Below are 19,212 nucleotides of genomic sequence, written 5' to 3' on the forward strand. Positions count from 1 at the left end.
AGCCTGTTAAAAAAAAATGACACGACAGGCTCCTAGGTTTGGATTAGAGCACCTTTTCATAGTTCATTATACTAATAAGGTAATCGCAAAGCACCTCTACCACAGTAAGTGTTGTAGTACGTCCACAAAAAGGTTACACCTTTTCACCTGGCGGTTGCAGGACAGGAATAAAAGGTGCAGACTATTGGAACAGAATGTTCTGAATATTATCCAGCGAGAGGAATGTAAGGATGTCTAAGATTGTGAGAGTGGTCAAGAATCTCATTTAAAATGCCCAAATTTGAGGGCTCACTTCTACAACTGTCTTTTATTGATGTGGGGCACGTTCCTAATAAGAGATTACAAGATTATTCTCTCAGAAAGCAAAACAAAAATCTGAGCAACAGAGTGAATAAAATGAAACACAAGCTAGTCTTGCAAAGTCCTGAAACAGCAATACAAGATTCACAACACTCACTCTTGCACGGCACACTTTCAATCATTCTAGCAAAAGTGCTGAAGCAAACAAATTCTTTTTGGCCATTTCACCCAAATGCTCATCTCCTGATGGACCAGCAAAGCAGTGCACATGGCACAGTGTCCGACTGTATTATGAAAATGCATAATCTCTATGGAAATGCTGTCCATCACAGAGGGTCTGTTGGAAATTAAACTTACTGGTCCAGTGGAGTCAAATTATGCTGAAGGGAAAAAAAAAAAAAAAAAAAACACCCGCTTGCTGACCATTCTACATTATCATAAATGGAAAGGTTGGACTGAACATGTGTCATTCAACCATTATTGTTGCTTAATTTCCATTTATTGGAAGACAGAAAGTACCCGCATGAATTTTCTTGAATTGGAATTTCAGTTGGCTTGGAAAAGTGCATGGAGGTGGCCTAGGCGGGCTCCTTGGATGACAAACTAGGTAAGTTTTGCGTGTATGGGAATCGTCATTAAATTCAATAAAGGCCATCCAAGCAGTATATCAACACCTCTGTCCTTCCTTTGCAAATGGCTTCTCATTCTCTGATTAAAAACAAGCAAAGGTAGTTTGCCAACTTGGGGTTGAGATGTTTCCCCAGCTTGCAGCTCCGTGGCAACATGAATGGATTTACAGCAGCGACAATTCATCCATCCATCCACCCATCCGTCTATCCATTAGTGTGTCCGTCTGTCCATCCAGTTTAAAACCTTTCTACCTCTCACACCAGCTCGACTCGGGCTCCTTCCCTGTCAGTGATGTGAAATTCCACATCCCTAGAGACAGCTTCTGTGGGTTGGGACACACCCACATGACACCCTTCAGTGCACCTTGACATGTTTTTTTTTTTTTTGCAAAGTACAATGACTCATTTAAATGAATTGGGAAGAAATTCAATTATGTCAACATAAACTGAGATTTAGAGTGCAAGTCCAAGCAGTTGCAAAGTGCGTTAATTACTATTTTGACAAAGATGTGGGTTTGTTTAGATGGAACATAATGAGTATGGGGAAGGAGTGAAAAGTAGAGACCTGCAGCTGCTGTTTTTGCCTGTGGAGGAGAAGAGAGCGGGGTAGTGCCAAGCTGTGTGTGAAGTCTATCTCCACTCCCTTAGGAGTTGGTACTAATTACTGTCTCATAAGTGGAACGGAAGCCCGTATTCTATAGCTTGTCTTCTCTGTTCATTGAGCTACAAGGCCAATTGGTATCAAAACTGCACGTGTATCCGTGTGTGTGGGTGTGTGTGTTTGTGTGTGTGTGTGTGTGTGTGTGTGTGTGTGTGTGTGTGTGTGTGTGTGTGAGCTTCAGTGACAAAATTAGAAGGCAGAGGAAAGAATTAACATGGGTACTTGTCATTTCAAGTAGAAGTAAAAAGTATGTTGGAAAAATAATGATTTCAGAAAAGGAAAGCTACCCATGATTTTTACATCTTCAACAAGGTAAAATTTTGACTTTGTTACTTGACACCTCTGCTCACCTCTGCAGGATGAGATGTACCGTTGCCTGTAGTGTCACTCTTGTGCTCTTTTTTACCAAGCTTCTGTGCCTCTCTATGAAGAGGAGAGTTTTGATAGAACTCTTTTAGTAACTTGCATTGCAAATTTGTTTCTGGACTGTTTTTGCTTTCATCAGGCTAAACTACTGCTGACTGTTGTACAATATCTTCTCAATGGATGCTGATTGGTGTGGACATCTTCAAAGACTAGAATGGTAAACGCTGAGTGTAAGCTTGGTAAAATGGATTTTGCTGATTATATTTTAAACCCTTGCCTCGTTAAATGTTCACATAACCCTCTTTTATGGAACAGCTCCAAACGAGTTGGTTCAGACTGAATGCTTCCATGTAGTCTTCCATTAAATTCAATGAAAACTATGACGTGGTCACATTAACCGAGATCAAAATCAGTCTAGTAGAAATAGTCATCCAGTATTCTCGTTTCAAAGACAGGTTCGATTTTGATGTTCATTGGGAAAGATGTATTTGTTTTATCTACCACCAGTTCCTTGCTCATCAATCAGGGTGCTCCTTTTGATGAGCTGCATTCTGTTCATGTCATCGTTTATTGAGGCAAATGACTCAGGAGTAGTCATCTGTCGCCACACACGTGAAAAATTTTGGATCGGAAATGTTGAGCGTGTTTAATATTTAAGATTGTTGGTCCTCACCCGTTTGACGTCTTTAGTTGGGAAGGAGCAAAATCAGGACAAAATTGCGGCCTGTCTGGATGTATGGAGCCTTAGTCTCAACCTCTCCAAACCAAATTTCCATTTTGTACTGAGGAGTTATACACATGCCAACCTAAACGAGATTCCATTGTTTATTGTGAAAACCTAAAGACTCCCACTGAGAAAATGAACACAAATTAAAGAGGCATTTCCCTTTTACACCAGTGAGAAATTGGGACTCTATTGGCTCAGTGCAAGGGTATATATACATATATTTTTTTTGCTTCATCACAAGCTATGATTGCACCAATCTCTCCTGCAAGCAATGAGAGATGCACATCACCAAAGACATCAACTGTCGTTGATTGCTATCAACAGATAAAAAGAAAGATGAGAAAATGATGGAAAACAGGCACAGTCATTTTGTTTCCTATTCCGCTTTTGTGATCTGACCTGGCCCAGGAGGCTGTAGTGCAGCTCTGCCAAACTGGCATCGTTCAGATTATCGGACTGCACAGGGATCCACGTGGTTTGGCAAAGGATGCGTAAACAAAAAGGAAATTTGAGGCTAAGTCAAAACACACTTATCACACTGCTGCTAAGAGGGATTAGGCCCAGAGAAAAGAGGCTGTCTTTGCAATGCCGCTGTTTTTTTTCATCCTATTTGCATTGCTTCCCATACTTTGCAGTGGCAGTCACAACTTTACTGGGGGAAGGGTCTTTTATACAGCCTTGGATAGAGTGCTGTACTGTATGAAGCATGATGGTGACAGAGTGACCTCATTGTTAGTGTTAGCAACACAGTGACAGTAACAGTTTGAATGATGCAAATTGGAAGTATTTTTGGGTGACTTATATCATTTTGACCCAATCAAATTCAAATTCATTGCTCTGGCATCTTTCGAATCAGCATTTGGGTTTTGCACTTTACAGTTTGAACATTTGGATTACAAATATCCCCCAAAATATCAATTGCATCCAATTGATCCCCCAAAATTAATAAATAACAATGACCTGCCCATCTATGTCGTTTCACCTTCGATAGATTCCAAAACTTGTGCAAGTTAGGATCTTAACTTCTTTGAACTGACCTATTGCAAGTGTGTCTCCTTCGAGTGTTCAAAGGCACACGCATTAACCTTTTATGTCCAGCACTAATAATCAATTTGATTTATTAGTAAGGTTAAATGTCCCCCAACATGAAATGGATATATTGTATAGTTTATAGCACATGCAGCTATTTTTTGACATACTTATAGTACTTTTGTATCAGCATAAACCAACACACCACAGTAGTACTAATAGTAAAGGGCAAATCAATACACAAGGTCAACTGCCAAAATGATAGTGTACTTAAATATTAAAAGGTACCCAGACATAATGTGGCTATAATCATAGACATGAAGTACTTCATTACAAGAACATGAGGGAAAAATCTCTGCTAATGATCTCATCAACATCCATCAGTGCAACATGTTTCAAAACGGTTATTTGAAATGGATTGAAGGGATTTAAATGAGTACAGCCTCAATCATTACAAAACCAATGGAATAGTGCGATTAGCTTAATCTTAATGAGAATGTGCAAGTCATGGTTGAGGCAGTCAGGCTAAATCTGCGTTCCCGCTTCTGACACCCAGAGAACGAGGGCAACAACAACCTGTGGCCATGCATATTAATGAGGCTTTCTATTGCATCCGGGAGCATAATGAAATATGGCTGAACCTCGACACTCTCCGCTCTGCTGTCGGACACCTCCGCATAATGATGTATAGAGCACACGCCACATTACACTCATCTGCCCTTGCTAAATGCCACGGCAGCAATTCTCTGTTGAGGGGTGATTGGGTAGTTTTGACCAATGAGGCTTTTAACCTTCGTGTCAATGTAACAGGAGCTTAAAGGCTGTCGGCAACAAAGACACAAAGCTGAATGAAAGGAATCACAAGCGACAATGGTGACAAGTGTGGTGGGTTCAAATCAAGGGAAAAAAAAACAGGTCATAAATCATCTTATAATCATAATTTATATTTAATGGTGTGTTGAGATAACAAATGTTCAAAAAAGGCTTCCACTCACAGTTGTAATTCATTGACAAGCTCAACAACAGCCAAGAGAAATTGACCTTGTGTATTCAAAACAAGCACGTATCTTAAAAAAAAAAAAGTCTGCTTGCTTAATGCTCATGCTGTGATCAGACCAAATCTGAGCAGAGATTTTCTGCCGTTATATGATATTTACAATCAACGCAGTTGGCGCGGTCAGGTGCATTTTACATGCGTTTTTCCCTCCTTGCTAATGTCAGCTCGTCTTTTGGGGGCCCCTCGGGGCCGTTGGTATTAACTGTGTTGCCGCTTGCCCTGTTGTGGCATCTCTGGTTGGCTCTCATTGTCCCACGGAGTAGAACCAAAAGATTCAAGAACTCCATGGTTCCTAATGCGATTTGTTTTAGAAATGCAAATATGTGATATATGTTTCCTTTAACTGCTATTTCAAACAAATGACCCCCAAGGGACAATAAAGTATTCTTGAACTTGATCAGTATACTGGGAAGACTACTGTAATTTTTTGTTGTCGTAATGCATAGGTTACATCACATTTGCAAATGAAATACAACACTAAAGCTGAAATTATTATGGTGGAAAAGAGCAAAGCAATCAAAATGCCATTTTACAAAATTATACTTACTGCTAATTGCATGTGAGTGGTGAGATCTTGCTAAGTTAAAAAAACGCTATTCGATACATCTCAGGTGTCATGTAAAAGTGTTCAACCTTAAATTTGCTATGACTACAACTACTAATAAAACATTAGTTAGTTACTTGATTGCAAAAAATGTTTGCTCTTTTTAAAAAATTATATGATCAGTTCCAAAGAAATAATATAGCTATTGTAGTTTCATTTATGGAGATGCGTACTAACATTAAAAACATAAAATAAAAATCCCTCCAATTTTTATAGTTCCTGTTGTAATAATGCTAATTTGTAAGTTTTAATTTCTACTAATTGTTTAATGATCTGCACGTAATGTAATGATGTAAATCTACAGTACTAATGAAAAAAAACTATGAAAATAAACTTGCTTCCCTGCACTGACTTTTTCTTGAATTACATTTAACCATTTGGTTTGGGGCAGTAGTCCGCGCAGGTAAGTCAAACTATTTACACCAAAACAATAGGAGATGAAAACACTGGCAAACACTATGTCTCACCACTCACCCAGTTCTTGAGATGAATAATATCACAGTATATTTCTCTCACTTAGCAGTATCTGCCATGCAACAAATGCCAAACTGCTCTATTAAAAAAAACGCTCTATAAAAAAACACTCTATAAATCAACCAAGGCTGCCGAGGGAAAAAGCTGCTATTCATTTTCTACAATGTATTGATGCAACATTAAAATTCCCATTGCCCAGAGCTTTTCACATGACTCACAGGGGAATTATCTTCAGTGACAAAAGGCATAGAGTGGGTAGAGATGGGGGTGTGGGGGGGCTCATTATATGTCTAGCTCTGACTCCAGGGCACATTTTTTCCTCTCTCACTTTCTGGATGTCTGTGTATCATTGGGTAATGAAATACAGATGCACAGGAAAGAAATACATGAAAATGTATTCTTTATGTCCTCATGTTGGCAACAAACATCTTGTCGGCGTCAGCGGCTCAATCTCACACAGCCTTAAGCGGTTGATTCATTGAGAGTACCCATGGGGACTTTGCTGCAGTCTGCTACTGTCCCATTTTGCCTTTTTGCTCTACTCCTCGTTGCTAGCCTCAATCTTTCTCTTGCACTCTCATTGGCCATGTGCCGGCGATAGCTTGCAAACCCATTGGTCAGCATAAGTAGTGGAAACAACGTCACGACAGTGTGGCTTGTGGTAGTGCAGGAATACGAGATGCATTGTTTGAATCGTCTGTTTTTAGCATCCCGTTCATTATTGTACATTGTCTTTCATTATAGCCCAGAGAGAAAGAAGGGCAGCAAAATTAGAAAGTTATGCTTCACACTTTATATTCCATTTAAATTCTTGGAAAGAACAAAATCCTTAAGAAGAAAAAAACCCCATAAATGGTATGGTATTTAATTGTGAACATGAGAGGGATAGAGTGAGTCAAATTAGAGTCGTAAATGTTGACTGAAAAACAATTATCAATATGGAACCACACAAACTCAACAAATGTGCAACTTATCACCTAAACTCACTTTTCTCTTGCTTTTAGCTGAATTGCTTGAAAATGACTCACAGCCTCTTCAGCCTGCCTCTGTGGCCATGAAAGATTTGTGATACAAAGTCTCCTATGTCACTTACACCCTCTAGTCAACATAATGATTAAGTGAGGACTATCTAATTTGATAATCGACACATTCAAATTGCCACCCTCAGAGGTGACATACGTATATCGTGAGGTGGGAAGAATGTCAATTTGAATACTGAATTTTCATGAATGTTCACATCTTCTCAGCCAATATGCCCACTTGCACATCTGGCATTAACAAAAAAGGCACTCCTAGCTGTGGGCACCAACATCTGTCACCAATGGTGTCACTGTCACAAGCCCAACAGTTGCCTGCTTTAGGTCAACTGGAAGTTAACGTGTCGTCATGCGATTATTTGCAGTTTGCGTGATAAATGTAATAGTGCTGCCACTATTACATTTATCACTTGCTATAATGGCTGAACGCTGGCCAACCTTCTTCTGTCTGATTTGAAAATTCAACTCCCCCTTTCTACTTTGACTCCACCACCATGTGTGTGGTTCTCCTTCCTGTCTGCAGTCAGTTGGCAGTGTGTTTGGCTCAGGCTGGTGACCCAATGCCCCTCGATAGCAGGCATCATTTGGCAGCAGCTGCTGTATGCTGTTACTTGCTGAAATACACTGTCCATATTAGCTCACTCTTGTGTGACACTGTTATCTTCATGAAATAGGCTTTAAAGTTTTTGTGTTGATCACGTACACATGCACGCTACAAAACGTTTCCTGACATTTACAGCTGACAAACGACCGTTGAAAAAAATCAATGGCACACGCAATGTTACACTGACAGCATTTATATTTTATGTCACTCGTTCCAACACTAATTTCATAAATTCAATCAACTACAAATGTCACCTTGTTGTGCTGTAATTTTTCAATGATATGTATTTTAACAACTCGTGTCGTGTTTATTCATTGATCCCACTGAAATAGTATCTAGACAATAAAATATAGTTTGCTGCGATGCACAATGTAAAGTTTTGAAACAAAAACTTTTGATTGCATTAAAAAAAAACATAATCTGTGGTTTGTTATAAAGCGAAATACATTACGTAAAAAAAACCCCAATTCATTCAATCACATGATGATGCTACAGATTTTTCAGTAGGATATTTGCATACTGAAATATTTGATAGCTGCAGTGCTACATTCACCCAGTTATATTGTCATAGTTTTATTGTTGACTTAACACTTGCTTCATTTTCCTCTGTTTAACCTGCAAAAAATGTCTCCTCAAAATTGTAAATTGTCACAAGACAACGATTGATTTATCGCATGCGGGCACAAATATGCAGTTTAAATGCTGGAGGGATCAATGTAACAGTAAATCAGGTGCAAAATTTTAATCAATGCATCCTGAAGGCAGAGCTGATAAAAGGGTTAATGGATGGTGCTGCTTTTGCCCAAATCTAGACGACGTGAATCCTCGTTTCATTTCAGAGAAGATGCCATTAATGACTCTATTAGAAGCAAAGATGTTATTAGATGATTTTATTTCCTTTCACTCTTACTATATTGGCATAGCAACAAGACACAAATGTTTAATTACAAGAGGGCTGGGGTGAAAGACGAAACTTGACAGCCAAATATGACATAAAATGTTTTGACAGTTGCATGTGGTCTCAGCTGCATGGCTGTGATAATACTGCTGCCGGCAAAGTTATTTTCATATCATTTAAGAAAATTAGTCCTTGTTTTTTTTTGTTTGTTTTTTTACAGCAAGGTGTGCTCTGCTTGTTAGTTTGGCGCAAGAGACAATTGTACCTTCACGGGGCTTTGACATTTCATATTCGCTTACATCAAACTATGTCCATAAAAAATAGAATTGATCATGAAAATCCTGATCTCAGAGGGATTTTGCGGGAGCAGCTTGGATTCAACAAACAAAATCCAGTTGTGACAATGCAATAAAGGAATGCAGCAGACTCAGCTTGGCCTTATATGCAGATTAGCCAAGTTAATAATAAATCAACAATAATACAAGACAAGAAACGGAAGTATATCATGCAGTCAGAAATGAATTTAGTGGAGTGACTTGCATCCTGGCTCCATCTCCAAAGTGTGAGTACACATTCTATTGTTTTTATATAACATTCATCTGATTTCACTTCATACTTAGTTGGCATACATCCCTTATATTATATTTAGGGGTATTGAAATGGACAGATGGACTTATCATTGCCTTTATACAGCAATCCCTCATGAGGCAAAAAGAAAAACCCTATATGTATCTAAAAAAAAATGTCTAAATTTATTTTTGCCATGTGGCTCCACATCATAATTTTTTTCTAGTCACGTGTGGGGTCTGGCAAAATTAACACGCTATACATCGACCTACTCGTTTCCTCATGAGGTGATCTGTAGTCAATTCCAGCAAACTTAGAAGCAGGGTGATCCCTGGACTGGAAGCCGGTCAATTGCAGGGCGCACACTGCAGACTAACATCCAGAGTTGCTCGCAACTATTCCAACATGTTGCCCACATCATGCCAATGTATCTATAATAATACCGTTTTGCTAAATGTCAATTTTACAGTTCATATTATGTGTACATATCTCATTGCACAGCAATCCTTGCTTTTCTCCTTGACTGACCACCACTGATGACCATAGTCTGCTGATGTGGAAAGCTGCTGACATAAAACACATGACGTCAGCTAAACAAACTCACCCTCCATCACACGTGCACACACAGACATGCACACACACTGATAAAAAAAAAATAAAAAGCAGGCGAATGCCCCATCATTGCTTTGTCCTTGTCATATTGACTCTTCCTCTCCTTTTTACTCTGCGTCTTATCCTATCCAGTGAGCGCCCACCCCAGCTGCGTTTTTTTTTAGATGCATGAAGACGAACACAGCAGGATGAAGGAACAACTTCTCTTTATTCCGCCTCTCTCTCTACCCCCAAGACCATCTTCTGCACCACTGCTCTGCCACCATGAATTCATCAACACAAACCTCCCGCAAACTTCCCAAACAAATGTTGTGACTTCAGCTTCAACACGCACACACGTGTCAAACTTGGTAAATGAACTCTGAAAGTTTATATTTACTGTGTAAATTTGCATGAGCAAATGGCAACTACAGGAGTCTTTGCTTTGCCAAATGTTATATAAAAAACTTGCAAACATTATTTTTTTTCATGTAATTTTCCTCTCCAAATAGTGGAGAATGACATGAATAAAATTACATGATTTACATGAATTACATGAAAGATACACGAAGTAACCTGAAAAGCAAAAAAATCCGTCTAACTGATGCCACGGTAATTTTATTTCATAATTACCTATGTTCATTTAAACTGGAAATATATGACAAATAATAATTCCACAAACTCTTGCAAATATTTTTCAATATTATTGCACCTTTAAAATGGCTTACAGCTAAGCACGTACAATATAGCGCATAGACAAAGCAACTAGTCTCTCAATTTTATTACGCCACTGTAATGAGAAGAATTTTATTACAGCATTACGATAATGATGACTGATGTTGATCTCTTTTACACATTTGTTATTGAGGCATCTTAATCAAGCCTATATGTGCTTGCCATCTTGTGGTTGGCTCGAAATGCAGCAGAGTAAAATTTTAAATGTAAACATTGCTGGTGATAAATTAAATTTAATTGTGGCTGCCAAAATTGTGATCACGATTCAAATTTGATTAATTGTACAACCCTGCTGTGTACTTACGGGTTTTCGTTTGATTGTTTTGTATTTACAATCTAGAATATTTTCTATATAATTGATTTCATTTATTTCAAATTTATTACTGAATTGGGGTAATTTGCCAAAAGCAAGTTAGATGTAATGAAGCCACTCGGGAGATAATTAAAAAAAAGGTTTTAGGGTAGAAACAGTTTGACTGTGGATTGGATAATTTGCAATACAATTAACAATAACTATGACTCCCATCCTATTATTGTGGGCACACGGCTGTCTTCAATCATATGTGCACAATGTGAAGATGTGCAAATGCCACTGTGATAAATTGGGTTGAATGCATTTATGTAAATTGGTCTGCAAAGTTGGGTGTCGAATTCACCAAATGAATAGATTCACTGTGGTGATCCAGAGCATCATTGAGTATTTATGACCTCCCTTGTTGACTTAAAGCAACAGGCAAAGATGGACCATTTTTCACTCAAACTCTATGTATTCTTACTTTTTGATCGGAAAATGTTATTAGCTCACATTTTCAATGGTTATCAATTTGTTTCGGAACAATCAGTAAATACCCAACTAATCTCAGAAAGACACTTTTTACTCAGCTATATGTTTATGCCTCTTTCCTCTTCCTGTGACATGGTGGGAGTCAGAGGAGGAACCAGAGACAAATTGTCCATTCAAAATCATTGTACATAACATCTCTGATAACATCCAAAAACAGTGATCATTCGGCACCAAAGGTTATGTGAACATCTCTACTTATATCCACTCTGAACTTAGAAAATATCACAATTAACCTCTCCCTGGCTCTCGTGTGAAAATGAGGAAATGAGCAGCGTAACTGCAGTTTTATGATACGAACACAATGTGTTCCAAGAGGTTTTTCATAAGATGAATTGTTTATTGTTTGTTATATCCTAAATTTCAGTCTGCAAGGGTTAGTTTGACTTTTTTCCCCATGTGTATCTCTCCGGGATGCGCCTGCACGCTAACTGGCCATCCACGGCTGGAGGTTCACCTTCCTGGCTGGGGGCTCCAGAGCTCTAAATTTTGCAAGGTTCATCCATGATCAATCCATCCATTTTCTATATTGCATATCCTCAACTGCCGTTGCCAACTGGGGGTTCTCACGAGCTACCTATCTGATAGAGATAGACTCTCGCATGCACAACGCACCGTCCCTCAGCCTACTTTACTTTCGGGTTGAAGCTCACTGATGTGGACGTAGGCTCTATCTCTGGTCAGACAGAAGCCAGTGTTCGCCCTGTTAACTCCGGCTGCATGAGCGGTGCGCGTTTTTGAGGCTGAGACCCTTGTCTGGCCTTAAGAAGCAAAATTCATCCCACTAACCTTGCCTGTATTAGTAGCCGAAGTCTAACGGCTGCCCAGCAGCGGTTGAAGCCAAGCTGCAGGAGCTCTGGAGTCTAACAAAACATGTTACTATGACAACTATGACCAATTTTCAGCAAAATGCATATGCATAACCCTACTATCATATTTCAACTTGTAGAAATATAGAACCAGTTAGCACAATATTTTGCATCGAATTTCGTGTTTCATCATATGAGCTCACATTTATATTATATATATTAATATTGTGCCGATTGTTCTCACCCATAAATAATGGGTGTCACTAAGATGTGCTGAACGTAGTCATAAAAAATGCATCACATGTATACGGAGGTTTTAAGAGAAGTGAAATTTAAGTGCTGAAATCATTATTACACACAGACCAATTATAGACTGTGCCAATGTTCAGCCCATTAAACTGTCCTTTCAATGCACGCGTGATTTGGTCATAAGATACGCTATTGATCTCCTTCTAGCTACACATAAATGTTAAATAACATTGCGTTCTATGCTTGGTAACATGCATTAATCTATTTCCACATACAGTCCCAACTAGAGGAACACAAAAGGTATATACTGTCGCTGTTGAAAAGGTCAAAAGGCCTGCAAAGGTGCATCTCCCTCCTCTTTACCTTCTTGCCCATTGCTACAAACTGCATTTATCAGACTGTATGTGGGTCTTGGCTCTTGTAAACACTGCTCAAAGTGGATTAAAGGTACATGGGTTAAGATTAGAAGCAGCATGTCACATGCTTTGCCACGATTGGGTTCATTTTCTATGTAAAGAGAAGAAATGAGCCATGCCTCTGACAAAGGTAGAAATACAATAGATTTAATAAATGATAATCATTTGAAATGTGTCATTTGCAGATTCACAGTTACATGAGGCTTTCCATGTACATGTATTTCTGTTAAGTGATGCAAAAGCAACCATGATAGAAAAGCATGCATTCACAATTGTGCAAATGTGTCCAACTGTTGAGAATAGCAGAGACAGTCTCCCAGAGAAACTGAGCTGATGCACAACACGTTTGTGATTGTCAGGAAGGCAAAAGCCTTCATAATGTGGCAAGCTATCACAAAAATCTTTTCAATGAATACATTACGTTCGGGAACACATTTATTTTTGTACCATTTTCAGTAAAACGTGCAAATGGTTACCTCACTGCTCCTCATTTAATTGTTGAATGACATATTCGGAATGTGTTTGGAAAGTGTCTTCAAGAGTCTTCAAGAGAGTGACTTCACAACATGCCTTAAGAAAAACGCTTTTCTGTCACCAGCGGTATTGAAAAAAAGAGTGATTCTACTTAAGAATTTCCATGACGACTCTCACTGCTACAATAAGGTCTTCATAAAGTAAACCAAACAAATACAAGAGTCAAAAGGCTTGTTAATCAAGACACTAGCTCCACTGCTCAAGATTTACCGGTTCTTTGATCAATGTTTTCCGAGCATACCTCTGACATCTAATTGTTTCCTGCAGAAGCCCAGTAAACCTTTCCAATCTCCTCATTCCGTCCCCAAGGGAGGAAATGCTAGTTTTCAACTACAGCATGTATTATCATTAGCACATAACCCCCTTTTACCCTCATTCCCTAAATGAATTGATTGAAACTGGCTTCAAAATGATAGATGATACATTTGGGGAAAATCAAGTATGAGCGTTTGGAGTTTGTTATTAAACTGTAAAAACGTGAAGAATGGTAGATGCACTTAGATACAAGAGAAAGCATTGGCAGCGTTCCCAGTTGATTTTCCACAGAGAGCACCGATATATCCAAAAGTCTCTGATAGTATTTTTCTATGAATAGTTCATATTTGCACAGCAAAATGCATTATGCTTGCAGATTTCTTCAGAGTGAAATTTTAAATGCCACCGGCATGAGAAATCGTTTTGTGCTACAACCAGTGAAAAGGCTTGGTACATACCGATCAAGGTTCTGAGCAGGTTCCATTGAGTCTTGTACAGGAAAGATAAAAACTGCTTAACTAAACCAGTGGAAAAGTGACCATGTCTTCATTCGGAGAGTAGGGCATTGTGCTAATTTATTTACCCAATATAACGCAGACAAGCAAGGAGATGGCATCTAAGAGGAGGACTTGACCTGACTAAGCCTATAACGGTGAGCCTGTTACTGATGCCTTCGCCATGAACAAGGGGGGGAAGGGAGGATTTGTGTATATGTGCAAAAGAGTAGGTCTATAAGAAAGAAGGTAAGAGAGTAGAGGTTGGGGGAGATTTAGAATGCAAATACAACTGAACCTGGAGGTTCTAAAAAATCATGCATAATGTCACACAAGAAGTCAGATAATCTCATGAAACTTCAGCCTTGGGAGGCACTTAAAAGTGGCTCTGATGTTGTTGTTCCAACCACGGAAAATTTCAGAGAGCCCTGGAAGCAAGAAGATAGGTTCGAAATGGATGATAGAATATGAATTGTTAGTGGAAGAGGCTCACAATCAAAACGTTTGTTCTGGACATCGCCTCGCTTTTTCCTTCTACCTCCTCATCATGGTTAGCACGATGGTGGCCTATGTACCTGCCTTTTAGACATATTTTAGATGCAAAATCAGTCATCGCATTTTGTCTTAGGTTTGATAAATTAAATAAGCAATGCAATATTTCAATGATACTGTCATGAACTTCTTGAAAGAATTAAATATGCGACCAGGATTAAGTTTCATTAAGGAGGTTCTACGATAGAAGAGCAAAATGGAAGCTTAGCAAGTGTGATATGATGTGTGGTCCTTGCTGTGTATATCCTGAGTGGCCACCCTCCAAGGCCATGTCACTTTGGGTCTTGTCCAGGTGGTAAAAGCATAAGGGCTCCTGGTGGCAGGGATGTGCGACACTCAGCCATCTGGTGATGAGTCACTCTGTCCCTGCTCTGACTGTGCCCAAGATTGTAACCCATCGCAGGATGTGTTAGTGTGTGCATGCATGCGAGCGTGTGAAAAACCGAGACGCTAAAATGCATTAGCGTTCAATTTAATGTGATGTTAACACAGCAGAAGCATAATCTTTAAACGTCTGACGCTGACTGAATCTGGATTGATTTGTAGTAATGTGATGATGCATACTTTGACAACTCATTTAATTTGGACACACAGAGACACAATAGGAAGCAGTGACTCAAAAAAGAAGTTACTAAATGACAAGGTGACGGCAGAAATGTCAGCCATTCAAGGCAACGAAGCTTGAAATGTTGTGCATCCACATAACTGCAAATGAACCAATCATAGGGGGATAAGATGGAGGTGGTACACACGGTATATTGGCCTGCATGCTGCTTCCTAGAGATCTAAAGCCAACTAACGGTCTCCGTCCAGAGCGGCAAATCCATTCCTCCAGGCCACGACTAACCCAAATTGTGTTTGTTTGTCTGAAGGTGGAGCATCTCTCTCTCTCGCTTTCAAATCCTCACACTAGAGTTCATGCACTTCTCACAGGCTTTAGTAGTCGTGCTTCTACTGCCCCCTACCCACCAACATGTTACTCTGTACTTTCGATGGGGTTGAGGGGGTCCAAATCAGTGACTTTTTGCAGATAATGTGGTTCTGTTGGCTTCATCTCACTGTGATCTTCAGCTCTCACTGGAGTAATTTGCAGCCAAGCGTGAAGTGAGTTGAATTGAAAATCTTCACGCTATGCAGAAACAAATACTATAATGCACTTTGTAGTTTTGTTAATGGCCTTGAAAGTAGTCCCAGGAATGTTTATAGTACAGAATACAGTCAAATGCTGTGCAAGAAATTTGATGGAAAACAATAAAGTGATACTCTACATACACAGAAGTTTACCAGTGAGATCTATTTGTCACAAAACTATCTAGTATACTGTCAGCATTTTGAAGAAAACAATTATCTTACTCTTGTCTGGGTTTAAAGGTAGTGCCAGGCATTAAATATAGATTTCTTACTGATTCTCCATCTCTGGACACTCACTGACCAACCACTGATTTGGCCCTTTCCAGTACAGTATATGCAGATCACTTATGTCTGATGTGTTCTTTTTACATTATTCATGTAGTCTCCTGTGAAAGGTCCTTCTATTTCAAGATGCTTTAAGCTATGCTATTAGGGCTGTCACTATCAAGCATTTTTAGAATATTTTTTGGATCTATTATTCCATTGATTAATAGAATAATCCTATACAATCATATTGTATTAAAAAAACATTTTCTCAGATTACTGCTTTGTAACCAATTATTTTTGTTTATTTGTTATTATTAAATGATTAAAAAAACTACTGAACAATATCACACAGGTGGATTGATGGTCCATTGTTTTTAAAAGTAAAAGCATATGTTTGCAAATGTCTTATTTTGATTAAACAATAAACGGTGTGTCTGGTTTTATGAAGTACTAGAGAAATCAGAAAATGATTACTTTTGAGAGCCTGAAACCAGAAGATTTGGCCAACCTTGTTCATAAATACTTAGAAAAAAACGACATATTATTATACCAATTAAATAAGACTCCAGTGTAATTTATTTTCAGTTTATAGATTAGTAGATTTTGCACATATGCAGCCTATTTTGACCTCTTTATCTGTTTTATGTAATGTACAAAACTGGATGGTATCATATACACTGCTTACCGTAATTCTGAGTGCAAATCAACCATCTTTGAATTGGCATAAGGGTTAGCACGTTGGAAAAAGACTACATAAGAAAAATGGCCCATTGAAACGACCCCTTCTTGTTTGGACAATGCGTTGACGCAAAACGATGCAGGTATTAGTTGAGTAAAAAAAAAACATTGAGTGTAATCACAAACATGAATTGTCCCGTTGGCTAACAAGCCACAAACATCTTTATCTGCACCACTCTGTGATGTATTGAGTAAAGCCTGTGATGGGAGGGCATAGGAAAACAGGTTTTTAATCAGAAAGCCCGAGGCCCGTAGGGGACGGGTGCAAGTAGGGGGAGAAGTGCGGGCCGCAATCGTTACATAAATAGCTTTATGCTGCATTAAAATTCATTATCAGGACAGTCTTAATCTTTCAGAATTCTATTTAGAACTGGCTTACATGATGATCGCAAAACCAGTTCTACGCTCCATAGCTTGCAAGTGCAGAAGAGATTTTTTGGGAAGCAGCAAAAGGGGCAACTAGTGTATTAAAGAGAACATTTATAACTTCCCTATTTGCCACTTTTGTTGAAGAGTGGGAACTATGGTTATGCCTGTTCAGAGCAGTGAAAGTGTATTTGCGGTGCTCTGATGAATTACGTGCAATGTAATAACTGTCATTCTACTAACAAGCATGCGATACAAGTGGATTCCCTTTCTTACACCTTTGAGCAGAGCTGAGAAGAACTCAAGGTGTGACTGTTTCTGTGGCAGTCTTTCTTTGACAACTTCTTACACGTTCAGCAATTGCAAGATATTAGCAAGATAAATCACTGAATAAATAGTACACAAATGCACGCAAGCACGAATGTATGCACGCACAGATACACGCACACGCACATTTCCATTTGGCTGAGTGCAGTGACTCAATACAATCCAAAAGTAAATTTACGAGTACACTTATTTTATCTAAGGACGTACACTAAATAGAAAACCTGACAGCAAATAATGTTTTCCAATTCTTGATAGGCTAGTAAACATCAGAACAGCTTGTCTTATTTTTTTTATTTTTTTGGGGGGAGAATAATGAACCAAAGATATTCCGAGGTATCAATTAGCGGTACTATGAGGTGAAAACTGAACGCTATATGTTGAGAATCAAGGTGTTTACCTTTGTGACTCATGGGCGTGTGTGTGCGCGTGTTATGTAATGGGGAGAATGAAAGATGACCTGTATAGCCAAGGGCTGCTCATATTTAGAAGTTGATTTAGTTATTTTCAACATAAATTCACCACTACTAAATGCCAAGACAATACAAGACAACATACTCTATCCCTAAGCTCATTTCACTGATTCATGTTTAAAATGGAGTGCATCCACTATATTCTGACTAAATGACCTTTTATAGTCATTGTGGCCCTGTGGCCTGAGGCTGGAAGTGGATATTATGCAACTTGACTATGTTGGACTATATGTTAGTTTCAAATGTCAAACACGAAGGGTAAATAGGTCGGATCTGCATGCATGGTTTGGAGAGGCTATCACACTATGCAAAAACAACAATACCCCCCCCCCCCCCCCCCAAAAAACCCCAAACACAAATAAATGTTAAATGGATCATGTTTATGGAGTTGTATGTACCCTTGTTTCAAGCACAATACATAAAATCATACACCGGTATCTACAAGTCGCAATTCACTTTTGCGATAGTAGCCGGTCAGCAGTAGTTATTCGTGTTGTACTTCAAATGTATGAGAAAATGACCGTGAAACAGTAAGAAATGAATAGATCTTTCCCACAAGCATGGACATGGACATCAAATATAGATGTCTCAATTTCACATGCCACGCAAAAAGAAAATGAGGATATGATGGAAAGATCCTCATCTCTCCAAGATAGCCACCTTTCTAAAATTCCGATTTAATAAGAGGGCTGGTCTGAACAGTTGTAGAGGTGATGCCAAGAATACTTATTCTTTCAAACTCAGACGTATTGGTGTCCCTCAAGGGTAAATTCACCTTGCTCACCAATGTGCACTTTGTGTTTCTCAGCAAATATAAAACTAGATCACACACATGCAGGCAGGAAATGAAAGATTCAGAGTAATAATATTCCGTGGGACAAACTAAATCAATTTAGTTATTAAAACAACTTCACATAACACAGCATGATTTATACTGACTGCATGAAGATATGTGGCTATCCACCCACATGAAGTTATTTGGTGAAATGAATACAATTCTTTGAAGATACAATATCTCTTTATTTATATGAATTAAGAAAATTAAATGTCAAATGTGTTGCGATAAACGAGAAAACAAACAATCGAGATATTTTGTTGATTACATTTACCTCACGTGCTATGAGGCCGGAACTGGGAAAATTCAAGTGAGATAGATCTGATTGCCGACCTTCCTGGAATGCAGCATAATGCCTTTCATCTTTGTGGTTCATGCATAATGTCACGTGACCAAATTCCGAAAACCAATGATCTGTTCACCCTGGCCCGCAGTATGCTACCAAGACACGTGCAATGATTATGCAGTTCAAAAGCACTAGAAAGTGTTGCGGTGGCAGCTGGTGAGCTCTCGACTGGGCCCATCACAGTCCGCCGGATGTCAGAAAGCTCAGCATTTCAAAACCCCTAGCATCGGGCACGACCCCCAAAGGCCCCGCGGTCCGCTCCTTGCCAAGCATCTAGAAACACAACTTGGTTGTGAAGCTGGA

At 39.0% G+C, this 19,212-nt stretch overlaps 1 protein-coding gene across 2 annotated transcripts in view; it reads right to left on the reverse strand.

Annotated features, from left to right (window-relative positions):
• Positions 1-19,212, reverse strand: part of oxr1a (oxidation resistance 1a) — a 92,485-nt gene that overhangs the window by 56,012 nt on the left and 17,261 nt on the right. The window lies entirely within an intron of this gene.

The sequence above is a fragment of the Syngnathus leptorhynchus genome, chromosome 8 (genome assembly GCF_054491065.1).
Source record: "Syngnathus leptorhynchus isolate UIUO chromosome 8, UIUO_Slep, whole genome shotgun sequence".
Classification (NCBI taxonomy): domain Eukaryota; kingdom Metazoa; phylum Chordata; class Actinopteri; order Syngnathiformes; family Syngnathidae; genus Syngnathus; species Syngnathus leptorhynchus.